At 35.0% G+C, this 14521-nt stretch overlaps 1 protein-coding gene and 1 non-coding gene across 3 annotated transcripts in view; both read right to left on the reverse strand.

Moving 5' to 3' along the window:
* LOC113494690 (caskin-2) overlaps positions 1-14521 on the reverse strand; it is a 272172-nt gene that overhangs the window by 144609 nt on the left and 113042 nt on the right. The window lies entirely within an intron of this gene.
* Trnal-uag lies at positions 3393-3472 on the reverse strand. The gene has a single exon. It is a non-coding gene; the product is annotated as a tRNA-Leu (tRNA).

Raw genomic sequence — 14521 nt, forward strand, 5'->3', positions numbered from 1 at the left:
AACTCTTCCATATTCCAAAATATTACTTTATAATTTTTCAACAGAACGGGCTCTCAAAATTTAGTTCAAGGCCACCGAACCTCGCAAAAAGCGTCCACATCTCAACCATTAACTTCGACATAACATCCATAGCACATGTTCAGGCATCACATGTTTACACAAACACTGATTACTGTTCACACGACTCTGTTTTACAGCCGACAGCTCTCTTTTATTATTATAAATGACGACGCTCTTGACAGAGAAGATAACGAACACTAATAAGCCGTAGTTAAGTTATTTGACGGGTTTATGGTGATAAACTAAATGTGAGGATAATAAGCAATGAAATTGCTTCAACACTTACTTTTCTAAAGGGTTTAATAACCGTTAAACTATGTAATTAGTTGGTATTAGTTTTAGATAAGATTATTTGGGTATTAAAATGGAACTTAACTGTTTATGATGATTGGTTACATTTTAACCGATTACGTCAGAAGTTTTTGGATGAAGTTAAAAATCGCTGTGGTTTTCCATGATAAATAGGGAAGACAATCAATGTTGTGTTAACCAAACCAGGAGACGTATCATTCACACTTAATATCTCAACGAATTCTAACCGAATTATTACAAATTCAAAATTAATTCGTTCCGTCACAAATCGCAATTGCATCGACCAATCACAAACGAGACACGAAGCAATACAAACGTCATTTGTGTGCGAGAACGTAATTATTAATTTTAACGTTTTAACGTTTCACAATGTAAAACAAGCACAAGTTCAGTGTTTGCGTCTGTTCTTAGTTACAAGTATTAATGGGGTAGGGACGTGACCGACGGACGAACTTCGTCTCTATATATAGAGTCCTCGTAATGGCTTGTATTTCCTCGGCTTAGCGGCTCACACATACTGTTTTGGGTATGCACGAGCATTAATTGATTGTTGCATAGCTCAAGGACTTGACATCGATTTGGACTTTTGGAGTGCAAATAACTGGAAAAGTTGACATGTTTTCTCATAAATTTAGACTTGTTACTCTATGAAACTTAACACACTTTTGGAGCACGATTTAATAACGTGTTGTTACCTTTCTTCTGTAGAAAAAACTCGTTACTGAACATTTTGTATGTTCTTGGATGAAAAGTTTAAAATGTTGTTACATGTCCTATTGCCTTCATATATCAAATTATCTCGCGTAATTAAACTATATTCAGAAGCTGTCAGCAACACCCCGAAAATTCTTCAAATCCGATACGGTTACCCAAATGGCGATAACCAAGAACGCAAATGAGACAACTGAATTTTGGGCATATTTAGCCACAGCCAACGATTCTCTATTCTCATAGAATCCCAAACCAGTTCGTGTTCACAGCCGCCCGTGTGTCCCAGACATAATGAGTTGTATTTCCTCAGCTTAAGTTGGTACGCACTATGAATGCCGTGTATTCGGCTGCATCTGACTGATAGCAAGGTGCGCGTCGTTCGCATACAAATTATCGGCACAAATCAATGCCTGACATTCTCGGTGACTTTTGCCGTGAGACCGAGCGGCGGTGGAGTGACAGATCGATGTGTTCTATTGTAGCCACAGATAAAATGGGATTAAGAGCTTAGTTCCCAGGTCTTGAATGTTCTTGGAAGCCGGTGATCCGATTTATGGACTATCGCTACCGAGAAGCAAGTTAGTCATTAGTGTAGTCTTCTCTGCACCTTTGTTTTCATATGGAGCTATAGTTAAATCTGTTAATTTTTTTATACTCAAGTTATAACATGGATTGTTGCAATTTTTTTGGAATCCATATGATCAAAACGCCAATTTTTTTTCCGAAACCAATTTTATTTAGTATCTACGAAATGTACATGAGGCTACCCAGTGTACCCGCCGAATACCTTAACCCCTAACCCTAAAATGCTCACGCAATTTGAATTTCATATGAACGGTGTCAAAGTCAACACTTGTGTAGGCAAGTAGCGTGAAACGGAGTCTCAATGAACGATACAGACTTGAAGAATTGACTGAAGTATGAGTGGTATCCACTTGAGAGTCGCTTGAGTAGCTCTGTATTATTAATTATTCTGTATGTCTGTACCGGATATTTACCGTGTGGTCTCGCGGTAGTGGGTTTGGCTTTAGACTGAGTGCGACTTGATGTTCTGTGATTATTTTTGGTAATCTTCTAATATATAAAATTCCCGTGTCACGATGTTAGTTACCGTACTCCTCCGAAAAGGCTTAACCGATTTTTACCAAATTTTATATGCGTATTCAGTAGGTCTGAGAATCGACTAACATTATTTTTCATACTCTTAAGTGATAAGGGTTGCTCACACTAAATAAAATATTTTATTTTTTGTACGCAAATGTTTGTTTGTATTTTTTTTTATAATGTGGCATTACATACTTGCATACATACAACTAGAAAATAAATGATTCGGCAAAACAACGTTTGCTGGGTCGGCTAGTATTATGATATTTGGGTAAATGTTCTGTTAGATTCCGACTACTGCTCCTGATAAAAAAAAAGATGTCTAGGAAAAATTAGTAGCTTTTATTCAAAACTACTATTATATTCAGTACCTACCTTACAAAATGTCCGCTATTGTACACAACGATTTGACTTACCCCCAAATAGGAATGAATGGGGATAACAACTTGATTAAACGTAAACAGCTGCATACACACTACCATAAATATGGTACGTTTGACGTTGGTGTCAATATCAGTATACACTCGAATCAATTATTTACCTACATATCGAAAATTACCATATCATACTGACATAATTTACGTCATGACAAAAAAAAAACAAAGTTTTCGAAAGCGATAATTTAAAGGTTAACACAGACGGCGTAAAGATAACCTCTGCGAAGTATAAATAAAAGATGGCGGCAAATATTTGAAGGCTACTGAAGGCGAGATAAATATAAATACAAAGCAAAAAATAAAGCATTAGGCTATAGAGAAACCCCATCGATTCACCCTGTCCAACGCATGCCACTGACAAATGCAATGACAGATTTCTGGCCCCGTTTTTTGTTGCCCCTACAACAATACCAACACGCATTGTTAACTTTAACCCTGCTGAATAAGACTCATTTTCCCTTAATTGTAACACAGACGAAAGATGGTACAACTTATCTTTGGTATTTGGAAAATTCCCTTCAGTGACCGCACATTTTTTTTCTTTTTCTTTTAATGTCCTGTGGTTAGGGTTGGAAAAAATATTATAATTTTGTTAAGTTTGCCTAAATTCTTCACCTCGAATACAAAATGTCACCGTACCTGAAACAATAAAAGTACACATTATTAAAATATAGTTAATCTATAAATTAATTAAAAAATAGTAAAAATATACGAAACAAAATATCCTCATAGTAAATATTTGTATAATCAGAAACCACAAAAAGAATTTGACAGCGGTGGGATTCGAACCCACGCCCTTTCGGACTGGTGCCTAAAACCAGCGCCTTAGACCACTCGGCCACGCTGCCTACATTATCCGGCACCGAAATCAGGTGGCTCTTTACAAGGTCAATAATATTTAAATAAAATATTAAAGTTTTAAATACAATAACATTATCAAATTTTATGCGAACCTTAGATAAAATATTTTTGATTAATTTCTATTAACTCTAGCTTTAAGATAACCTCTTAAACAAAACTACAGAGACAAGGAAAAATGAGATAGAAATAGGAATATTATTTTACTCTATGTTTATGTTAAACTAAATTAAGTGCCACTAAGCAAATACATCATTCATATCATTTGCAGTAACTTAACCATAAGCTCTTATTATTATTTAAATCTACAGTAACACAAAAATAATCAACAATAATAAACTGATAAATTACCTTTATTTATTACAAATTTAATAATTCGGATCAATTAACTTTAAAATCGAAACAAGTCAAAGTGACGACTAGCACTCATATTACTGCCAACGCATTAGACCCAGACGAGATCTAATTTGGAGTGACGCGTCTCATTTACACCGATCACTTATAATAGGCACTTATCTAGTAAGACGGGCAATCATTATGGATTTATGCGCGATAATAACTCGGGCCTAGTCGGGGCACGCCCACTAGCTTATGTGCTTAGATTACACACAGATATTCATGAGGTGAGCTTTTTTTAGTCTTTCAGTTCATAGCGATTATTTGTTAATCTGCATATCCATTGGCTGATTTGGAACGTATTTTTTTTTAATGTATGTGTGTTTCAATGTAGCTGATTCTTAGTTTGATTTATTTATTTATACTTTACACGTGAAAATATGTATAAAGGCAGACTCCACGCCTGAGGCATTCTCTACCAGTCAACCGTAGGGTTTTTAGTCAGCATATTGAAGACTTAATCCAACAGGTTACGAAAATAAGACTTTCATTAAATTTACATTATCAGGACGTAGTCATAAATAAATATACAAAAATCACTATAAAATATCAAAACGTTATTATAAAATAACATGATAAGACTCATAGATCTTAACTTTAACAGCAAGATGACTCAGAACAATTTAGTAACATCAGATCTTCCTACGTACGCCCAAGAGGATCTGAAGGTATAAATCGTTTGTTATTTATTACACCAATTAGGAATTTAAACATCCACTTACGTTGTTCGGCGATGACAGATCGAGCAAACATTTAATCTAAGACCAGCTTGTAATTAATTATAATCCAAGCTTAGTTCCTTTCGACTGGTCGTAAGATATCTAATGGCTATATTATAGTAAATTACACATACTTAAACTGTATTTCTTAGAGCTTCTGTAACTATAAGAAGTTCCTCAAAACCTTATATTTGTAAAGTACTCTGACCTGCTTTAACTCATTCAGTCGATATTTTATGATGCATTTATCCTGTTTACTGTCCCACACAGATAAGTCAAGTTTCACTGTTGTCAATTTAAGAATTTATGGATGTAAGTCAATAAAACTCTAGAATTGAGGATCTTCTATTTTATAGAGGGTACAGAACACACATATAACAATAAAATCATGAGAGAAACGTCAAAAAGAGTTCTACAGACAATATAGTTAGATTTACTTATAACCTCGCATCGGAAAGCAATCACAAAAATGGTTCGATTCAGACAAAGGCCGAATTGTGTCGAACATAATTTGTGGTCCGAGCATCCTATAATAATAAATCTCGGGTGTCAGCAGATTTACGACACTGTAAACATGCAATATCATCAAACTTATTTAAGTGCGTATAAGGGATACCATTTTGAAGATATTTAACGACGCCATGACTTAAATCATGTTTCGGGAATTGTTTTCGATTGTCAATTAATAAAAATCGATATAAATAACGGGAGGTGCGATTTATAATATAAATTGAATATTTTTTAAATAAATATGGTGGTCTTAAATTTGGAGTTTCAAAATTGGTATTGAATGCTTCGTGCATAATAAAAATGCTAAGAGTTTAGTGATCGTGTAAAAGGTGTTATTTTTGTGAAGACTTAAAGCTATCAAATGTCTTCTTTTCATACGTGGAGTGCGAAAAAATATGAAGATTACTAAAATCCTAGACAGTTGAATGAACTAATAAAATTGATTACAGTAGCCGTCTTGTCGAAGTTTATTTTATGCAAAGAAATATACAAAATGAAATGACTCGCTGAATTGACGCCGAAGAGTTGTTTTTATTCGGTTTGGCGTTTATAGTAAATTTGTGACGATAAATGTTCAATAAGGGATATTTATTGTTTTAATGTTAAAGAGTCAACAAAACATTTATAATGAGTTATGAAAAAATACTGGTAAAATTAAAATATATTTAGTTTTATGTTCTCTGATTATATTTAACGCGATAAGGTAGGCTGTATAATGTCCACAGGGTTTTTTTATATTTCAAAAGTTTCAAAAATACATTTGAAAACAAAAACTATCCAAACATTTACATCAATTACTAACATTCACATCCGATAACCGTCACAAACGTATTAGAACATCGATGAATCGAATCGAAAATCGAGTAACGGAAAGCTAAAATAAAATCGATAACGTATGACCTTAGTCGATATTAAAATTCGACGAATTCCTACGTGTAGTCTGAACCGAGATACGCGAATTAGTCCGGAGCAGCGGGGGCAAATTTTTGTGACAGCTCGAAGGTGATCGTAAAAAATTCTTACCTTCCGCTGTGCACATTTGTTTAGTTAATGCATCTACTAGTCATGAGCAAGAGTTCGGAACTCGAGACTTAGAAATGGCTCACTTTTTGTCTCTGTCATGGCCACAGTTGCATTTTTGTGGAGATGGAATGTTAATGGTTCTAAATGACCCTCTGAATCTATCGGGTTTACCTTAGCCAAAATTTACTTTTTCTAAGATTTGAGAGTTATTAGGTCACGCCTAGCATTATTAAGCCCTTTTTTGGCTGATGTTTTTTCATGTCATAATCGAACAATTCGGAATAATTGCAGTATTTCACAGATGACACGATGTGCATATTATTTGTGCATGAAATCACTACATGAGGATCAGACACTAAGGTACAAACCAAAGTTGATCGTTCACTCCTAATAGTGACGCTTATGCAACAATATTCTGCTATAGAATTTAAAAAAAAACAACCACAACGGTACTTTTTACTTTTACTTTTTCTTCCGTATCGAACAACAAAACATTTTACTACCGATCCCGAATTACAAGACATAAAAAGAAACTTACTAACATGCAAGTACAATTACTGAGGGAAACTCTCTATGTAACTCTTCTGAGTAGAGATATACCTTAGCTCTACGATGCGATATCTCTCTGTAATGCTTGCTGTACACGAGGATACTTCACAATGTGTTGACCGGAACGAATGTATGTATATTGTACCTACCCGAATAGGAGTATAAGTGTGTTCAGGAATACATTGCACGGCATTGGTACTTACAAATAATGTATATCTAAAGTATTCCTTCCAGTATAATGGTTGAATATATTTCGTAGACTAGAGATCGTTGGATTCACGACGCTGAGGAATCCGTTTGACTAGGATGAAGAAAACTCAATTTGCCAGTGGCGAAGGCTCCATACAACTCGATTCCTACCGGCTTCCCTTTCGAAATATAGAAATTACTAGTGTCTATTATTTTTCATTATCATTGAAACAAATTAATAATTTACGAAGTTATAGTACTGATATAACAATAAAATTGCTTTTAAAAATAACTATAAAAAAAATCCTACCATTATACACCGCGCAATAAATCCCGCTCACGCACATTTGGTCGTCGTTAGTAAGGACTAAGGTAACTCGTAAGGCGAAACAGGAATCCAGTGCCTCTACCATGAGTTGCTATCGAAAACGTCAATGACTTTACTACAGTCGATAGCGTATAAACGCGAATCGAATAGTTTTCGATTGGACTCATACCATGAGTTTAAAAAACCTTGACGCGCTCGCTATCGAGAGCTCGATTGTTATTGTAGTATTCGTGTTGTCATACTTGTCATGTTGTCGAACGTGCCTAACTTCACGCCTAATGTAGTTGTTTCTTTCTAACGTTGCTTAAAAGACAGAGTAAGATATATATTCCCGAAAAAGCTTCAAATCTACATTAATAATTTCATGCAGGACTACGGTAAACTCGATCGAAACCTTATATGAATAACAAAACATAAAAATATATTGATTTTGAGTCGACAACATATATCCGCAGATTTCGGATTATGGAGAATTTCATTAAATTCCGATGGCAAAAAACAAACCGTTCAAGTCGCCATCTTTACCGTTGAAGTTTCGCAAAGTTTTTTTTTTAATTATGCGGTTGATGTAGATATACGAACTCTTTTGATATCACAAATAGATAGACACTTTTCTTCTTGCTCTTTTGGGTTTTAGTAATTTTTCATTATTAAATTGAAAGCGGTGTCGTGGGTACCTAGGAATGGTTATGTGGCGAAACTTTGGGGAGTACCTATGTCTTGCGATTGATCGCGATAGTTTTGTTGAATTGTTTCCTATACCGATAAACTGTGCATCTATTGAAACTAATATTATAAATGCGAAAATTTCTCTGTCTGTCTGTCTCGCTTTCACGCCAATCCAACTGAACCGATTGTATTGAATTTGACAGATAGCCTGATGGCAACGGGGACCACCGAACGCTATAAACTGAAGTCCACGTGGACGCAGTCCTGGGCTACAGCTAGTGTTTGCATAATCCTAATAATTTTAAACTTCATAGAGCATAAAATATTCAGTATATTTTAATATAATGTAATATTACTTAATAAACTATTGGTTCGGGTGGAGCCCTCTGTGAACGCTGACTTATTTCCAGCGTTTCCTTAATAATGAATTTATGTATGTTTCATTGTAAAAAAGTGACAGCGTGTATTCAATGTAAATTGACTTTAAACTAGTGCTACTTGATTTTAAATACTCTCTTGCCGACATGATTCTCACAAGAAATACTCAAAACTAAACAATTACTATAAACCGAATACCGTTTCACACCTTGTTTAGCAAGTGAGTTACTTAACTACAATCGTAATGGTATTTGTCGATACCATCTGTCAAATTTGTGACTCATGGTACCGTTTTCTTAGAGAAATCACCGCAAAACGTTACGCGCTCGCTACTCGCTGTCGAAGACGTTTTGAATGTTTCGATAGGTTTTATTTGTCAACTCATACTACCGATTTTAGTTTGTCAAGTGACCGCTAGGGGCGCTGTACATTTTGTCATAGATATTTTTTACGCAGACGCTAGCGAGCCCGGTCGCTCAAAACTCATGGTAGAGGTACTGTACATAGTTTCTATTGCAGCGATCGTGACCTTGACGTCACAAAGCGTGCCAATCTTAGGTGCTAGGGAAGCCGCAATTTTTCGGGTTATAGGGACGGAGAGATGCGCCAGAACGAGATAGAATGATACCGAACTTCTGTCGCCGTCCGCCGTCCGCCGGAACGGGATAGAATGATAGTTTCTTTTCACTTTTGGTTCGCGGTCATTTATCTGTCAAACTTTATATTTTTTTCACCAGACCATTTGTATTTCATTCGATATATTAGTATAATAATTTAGAATTGGTCATGTACTATTGTTGAAATTTATTTATTTGAGTAAATTAGTGTAAACTAGAGTGAATTAGTGATAGTTTTGTGTCGTGTTAGTGCAGTGTGGTGCAGTTTAGTTATATTGTTTGGTAGTCGTCTATTTCACGCAGGTATTTAGGTAAGTTGTTTTAGTTTGTAGTTTTAATAGAAGCAGTTAATATTTAAGTAGTAATATGTTATAATAGAGTAACTTCGATAGCATGGCGGCATTAGTGAACGTAGAATGCTGCCTGACAGATTATTTGTTGACTGAGGAAACATCCTTTTCAAAGTTGAGTTTTGAAAATAAAAAACACGTAATTCATTTAGGGCGTGCTCGCCCTGACATGATTATTTTATTATAAACGACGCGATGGGTTTTTCAAACATTTTAATAGTTCTTTTTACAACAAGTATCCTTGGCTCACGGGAAGTTGTAAATTAAATAAAATGTTTTGTTTTCCTTGCTTGTTATGCTCAAATTCTAACAGCTAATGGAGCCACACGGGATTTAATGATATTAATAATCTTACAAATTCATCTAAAAACATGTTCAGACCGAAAAACATATCCGTAGTTGTTTATCATTGCATGATTTCGGAAATCATAGGATAGAAACATTTTTTGCTAATACGCATGTAGTTCATAATAAGAATGCTAAAGAAAATTCATCGTACAAGATATAAGATACAAGCCTTAATAACTAGAATTCACGCATCACAAGCAAGGTAAGGGTTTTTTTGGTCCGGCTTCCCTTCTAAGAAAATTCACCCTTCGCCACTGGCAAATCTATTTTACAGGAATACGAGTACATCATTACGGAAAATTACAAGTTTTTTGCTTGGTAGATTCATGTGATACAACATGCCCAACATGGTGACAAATCTATATCTATACTAATATATAAACCTGAAGAGTTTGTTTGTTTTTTTGTTTGAACGCGCTAATCTCAGGAACTACTGGTCCAAATTGAAAAATTCTTTTTGTGTTGAGTAGACAATTAATCGAGGAAGGCTTTAGGCTATAAACCATCACGCTGCGACTAATAGGAGCGAAGATACAATGGAAAATGTGAAAAAAAAAAACAGGAGGGGTATAAATCATAACTTACATCTTCTTCTACCCACGGGAACGAAGTCGCGGGCAACAGCTAGTAGACATATATATATACAATGACTCAGTAACAGAACTTCTTCCCTTTCCGTACGAAATCCTTTAATAATACTTGTATTCAAGCTTAAAAACATACAAATTGTAACATTTACACAGGTAATAACAGTTTGTAGCAGGAAACCATTGACAGACATTTCAGTTAGTCTCTGACGTCACAACACAATCGTCAGCTCCACAGTTACGTCACAGCCAGTGGAATACTGTAAAGGAAGCCTAAAGGAAGGATTCATGACATGTTTAACAGGGCGTCGGTATAACAAGGGTCGACGGCCGGAAGGGTGAGTTTTGGAATCGCGATAATCTACGCTAACCACAGATATACAAACTAGCGTGGTATGTTTGTTGATAAAGATATATTTATTTGTATAAAAATGTATAACATAACATAGAAATGTAAATGTGGATGGAAAGAAAAATGATATGTACGACTCTGATTTGGTAAGTTTCAGATCTCATCAATCCTTTATGATTTGTAGATGAGGAATCGATGGTAAGGTTTTTTTTTTAAATTAAACACTATTATATTTTTTTATTAATTTGACTAGTCTGGCGGTCTAGTGGTTAGTGGCCGTTATTGTTCTTCCGGAGGTCGTGAGTTCGATTCAAACCCAGGACAAATGTTTGTGTGATGAGCACGATCGTTTGTTCTGTGTCTAGGTGTCATTTGTCTTATATGTATAAGAAATATATAAGTGTGTTTATCATTTGTACACATAATACATTAATAGCTACAAGCTTTTCTTAGTTTAGCGTTGTGTGTAAGTTGTGAAAAAAATATGTTAAATAAAATAGATCAATATTCGCGAGTTCATATTTATTTTTGTGCTTGACCTTAAAAATATACGATTATTTGATAACAAACTTGAAAAGGTGATGTGAAGTTAGTTAACATCTTATACATCTATCTTTAAAACACCACAACCTCAAACCTATTTCATTGTTAACAGTACATGTATGAGTCCAAGATTTTATGATAACAAAAACTGGGAGAAACATGTCCCACAGCCTAGTCTAACAGTATAGTAATAGATACTTAGGCAACATATTTAAAACTGCTCAGCTATCGTTAGTGATGAGGCAAAAACAGGGCACTTAACGTGTGTAATGACACTCAATTATCTGAAATGATATTAACGCCTAAACACACACCACGTCTTACGCAAATCACAGTTTTAATAAGGATGCAGTTAGGTATATGAATAGCAGAAGGTGTACTTAAACATTATATATTAGTAATATAATAATATCAGATTTATGATGTTCTCTTTTTTTCTATGTACTATTTAATCTCGTGGATAGATTTACCCGCTACTCTACTCGCTTGCCAAATTTCAGTGTGTGAAGATTGCTATGAAGCAGATTTTGTGCAAAAAGGAATTCATGAGATATAGCCTGGAAACTAACATTTTCAGGCTTCCTAAAGGACACATTTTTTAAAAATTTTGACTACGTTTTATATTTCATTATAAGTTATATTCTTATTTTTTTTTAAACACGCATCTCAATTTAAAAATAAATAACTAATTTTGTTTTATACTTTATTTTATAACCACCATTAACGAGTTTAATTCCTCAGTATACCGGCCTGTCATTTTCACCGCCCGCCATTTTTACGTGCACTACTAAAACTTGTTATCGCCACGTCTGCGTCAACTTGGTCTATTCCTGCACCACAGTTATGATGACTCTAATGTCCTTCATGAGTCACACTGCTCCCAACTTTTGCAATAACTCATTTGCTGAGTAAAGGGTCCCCTAGCAATATATCTGACTGTAATAATATTCACTTCCCGTTTGTCCCTCTATTTGCTTGGCTTAGCTGTGAAGAATATTCAAAAAGTTTTTACAACGATGAAACTCTTTTGACGACTCGAACTTTTTAAATCAAAAGCCGAAGGATACAAAATCTTCGGTTACCAAGATTTAATGATGCCATTCAAATGTCAAATGGAGATAACGTTTTAAAATGACATAAAGTGCAAATATTTTTTAATTACGACTGACCTTTGATCTCCTTATCAAGTTAACACTCAAACGACTTGCGTCTGATTCTCAGTTATTAATTTATTTTTTCAACCTTAAATCTTTGCCCCAATTCCGAGATAGGCACGTAATATTACACAAAAAGTTAACCAAGTTTTCCTTGAGCACTCACGTTAACTATTTTCATAAAATAAAAGCGGTAAACACAGGTTAGGCAATTTCTTTGCAAAATCTACAAGAACAATTCGCCTTATGATGCAGCTTTACTTGCTATCCACATTATATCCTTATTTTCCTCCAACTCTAACTAGGGTGGTTTGAGGTAACGTAAAAGAAGCCTTAAAAGTTTGTAGTAAGGTTGTTTACCGATTGTTTGTAGGATAGACCATCAACAACACGCATGATAAAAGCCAGCGGGGTACAAGTGATTAAAATAAGTACGGATTTAGGCGCGGCCACCCTAATGGCAGACACCACGCCCCGTTCTGACCTGACCAACTTCAGTTGACTGTTTCTGTGGCTACATTTGTAAGTGTTGTAAGTATTGTCTTGCACAAGGGAGGCAAACACCGAGTCACAATGTAAAATGTCAATGATAACGTTTCAGATAGACATTTGTTTGACAAACTTAAATTGTTGGATATAAATACAGTGTAGTTTTTACTGAGTCTTAAGCTAAAGGGAGACTTAGGTAGCAGCCGCTCAAGTGGAGTAACATTTCGACAGTCGATTAAGATGATATGAGGCGCTCAAATGTATGAAGATGACAGTTCTCAGTCACGTGATTAATCGAAACGAATGTCGAAATCGAAAATGTCATTTCCATACAATTAGGCGTTTCCTTGTGAAGTGAACAATTCTAGAAATAAAGCAAAAGGGAATTTAACAGAATTTTTGAAGGAATGAGTGATATCATAACTACCTTTAACCCAGTTAGACGAAGCTACTGTTGCCACTAACGTTGTACATAAAGGAAAACTAAACAAGGAGACAAGACTCGCCTGTAAATGTAATAAAAAGTACCTCAAAAGGCAACATTGCGTCTTTCAAACATTCTTCAAACTCGGTATTTTCCACATTACGTTTCGTCCTACTCATCCGCATACAACAACGGTAACAAAAGCGACGCCATTTTATGACGTTAAAAAATCATTAGCACACCCTAACGCAAAGGAAAAGTCCTATTCAGCCTTCGTTGACAAGCTAACTTGAGTGAAGCGTAAATAGAGAAATGTGATGACTTCTTTTACAACGAACGTTTCGAATTTCGAATTTGAAAATATGGCTATTTTTTTAACATAAACTATTAATTAATTTATTTAGTTCATAGGACAAGATTTGTTTTTTCTTACAGAAATACAATCTCACTAAAATAAAAAAAGCAAAAACAGCCTTTGTTAATCCAAGGATTTCACTATCGACCTTTCTTTACAGAAAAAGACTAGCCATATAAGTTCGAAGAAGTGTCAAACACACAGGGTAACACGAAAAACATGGTTTTGAAACTACAGTAAAATTGCGATCTGAAAACAATTAAATCAAAATACAGACAAAAAATAAATATTTTGTTTGTAGATTAGCTAAAACAGTAAATTTCGTGCTATTTCCCAAGGTAATTTTCCTGTCGTATTACCGCGTGGTAGACGAGGAACAATTACCACTAAAACAAAGAAGATTTTACCACACAAAGAACTTGCTGTTAACCTGCAAACGTTGGTGCTTGTAATTCGCACATAATTTGCTTTGCATTTCACTGCAAACACTGCATTAACTCTGAAATAACTTGAACTGCTAAACGAAATGTGGGTTTATGTTTAGCTAATTTGAATTAAGGGGTTAAACAAATATTATGTGGATCCGTACATTTCTGATGAATTATATTTAACATTTTAATTAATTTTAACAACTTCACTACAGCTTATATATTATTATGTTCAACAGGCTTCTTTCTATAAAAGAAATTTTCGAGCATTGATCTCCACCAAGGATCACCACGATTTTATTATTAAACGCCAACTTTTTGCAAAAAGTCCGTTTTCTATTACAATATTTTCACAGCCATCCTAAAACAAACACCTTTTAAGAACTCAAACATTAACAATACATGAGAAAAGTAGGCTAGTAGGATGTGCAGTAGCGATATAGCACAGAGAAAACCTGAAACAATAGGGCACAATAAAGAGTGATCGCGGCTCACGTACCGAGCTACCGATAGCCGATATCTGGCGATGTAGGGGTCACCGTCATTAATCACACACGGCTCGGCCGCCCCCTGCCGTCGTACACACGGATTGGAAGCTTGGATAATGTTTAAATAGGTTTTATATGATCAA

This window comes from Trichoplusia ni, chromosome 6, assembly GCF_003590095.1.
Source record: "Trichoplusia ni isolate ovarian cell line Hi5 chromosome 6, tn1, whole genome shotgun sequence".
Classification (NCBI taxonomy): domain Eukaryota; kingdom Metazoa; phylum Arthropoda; class Insecta; order Lepidoptera; family Noctuidae; genus Trichoplusia; species Trichoplusia ni.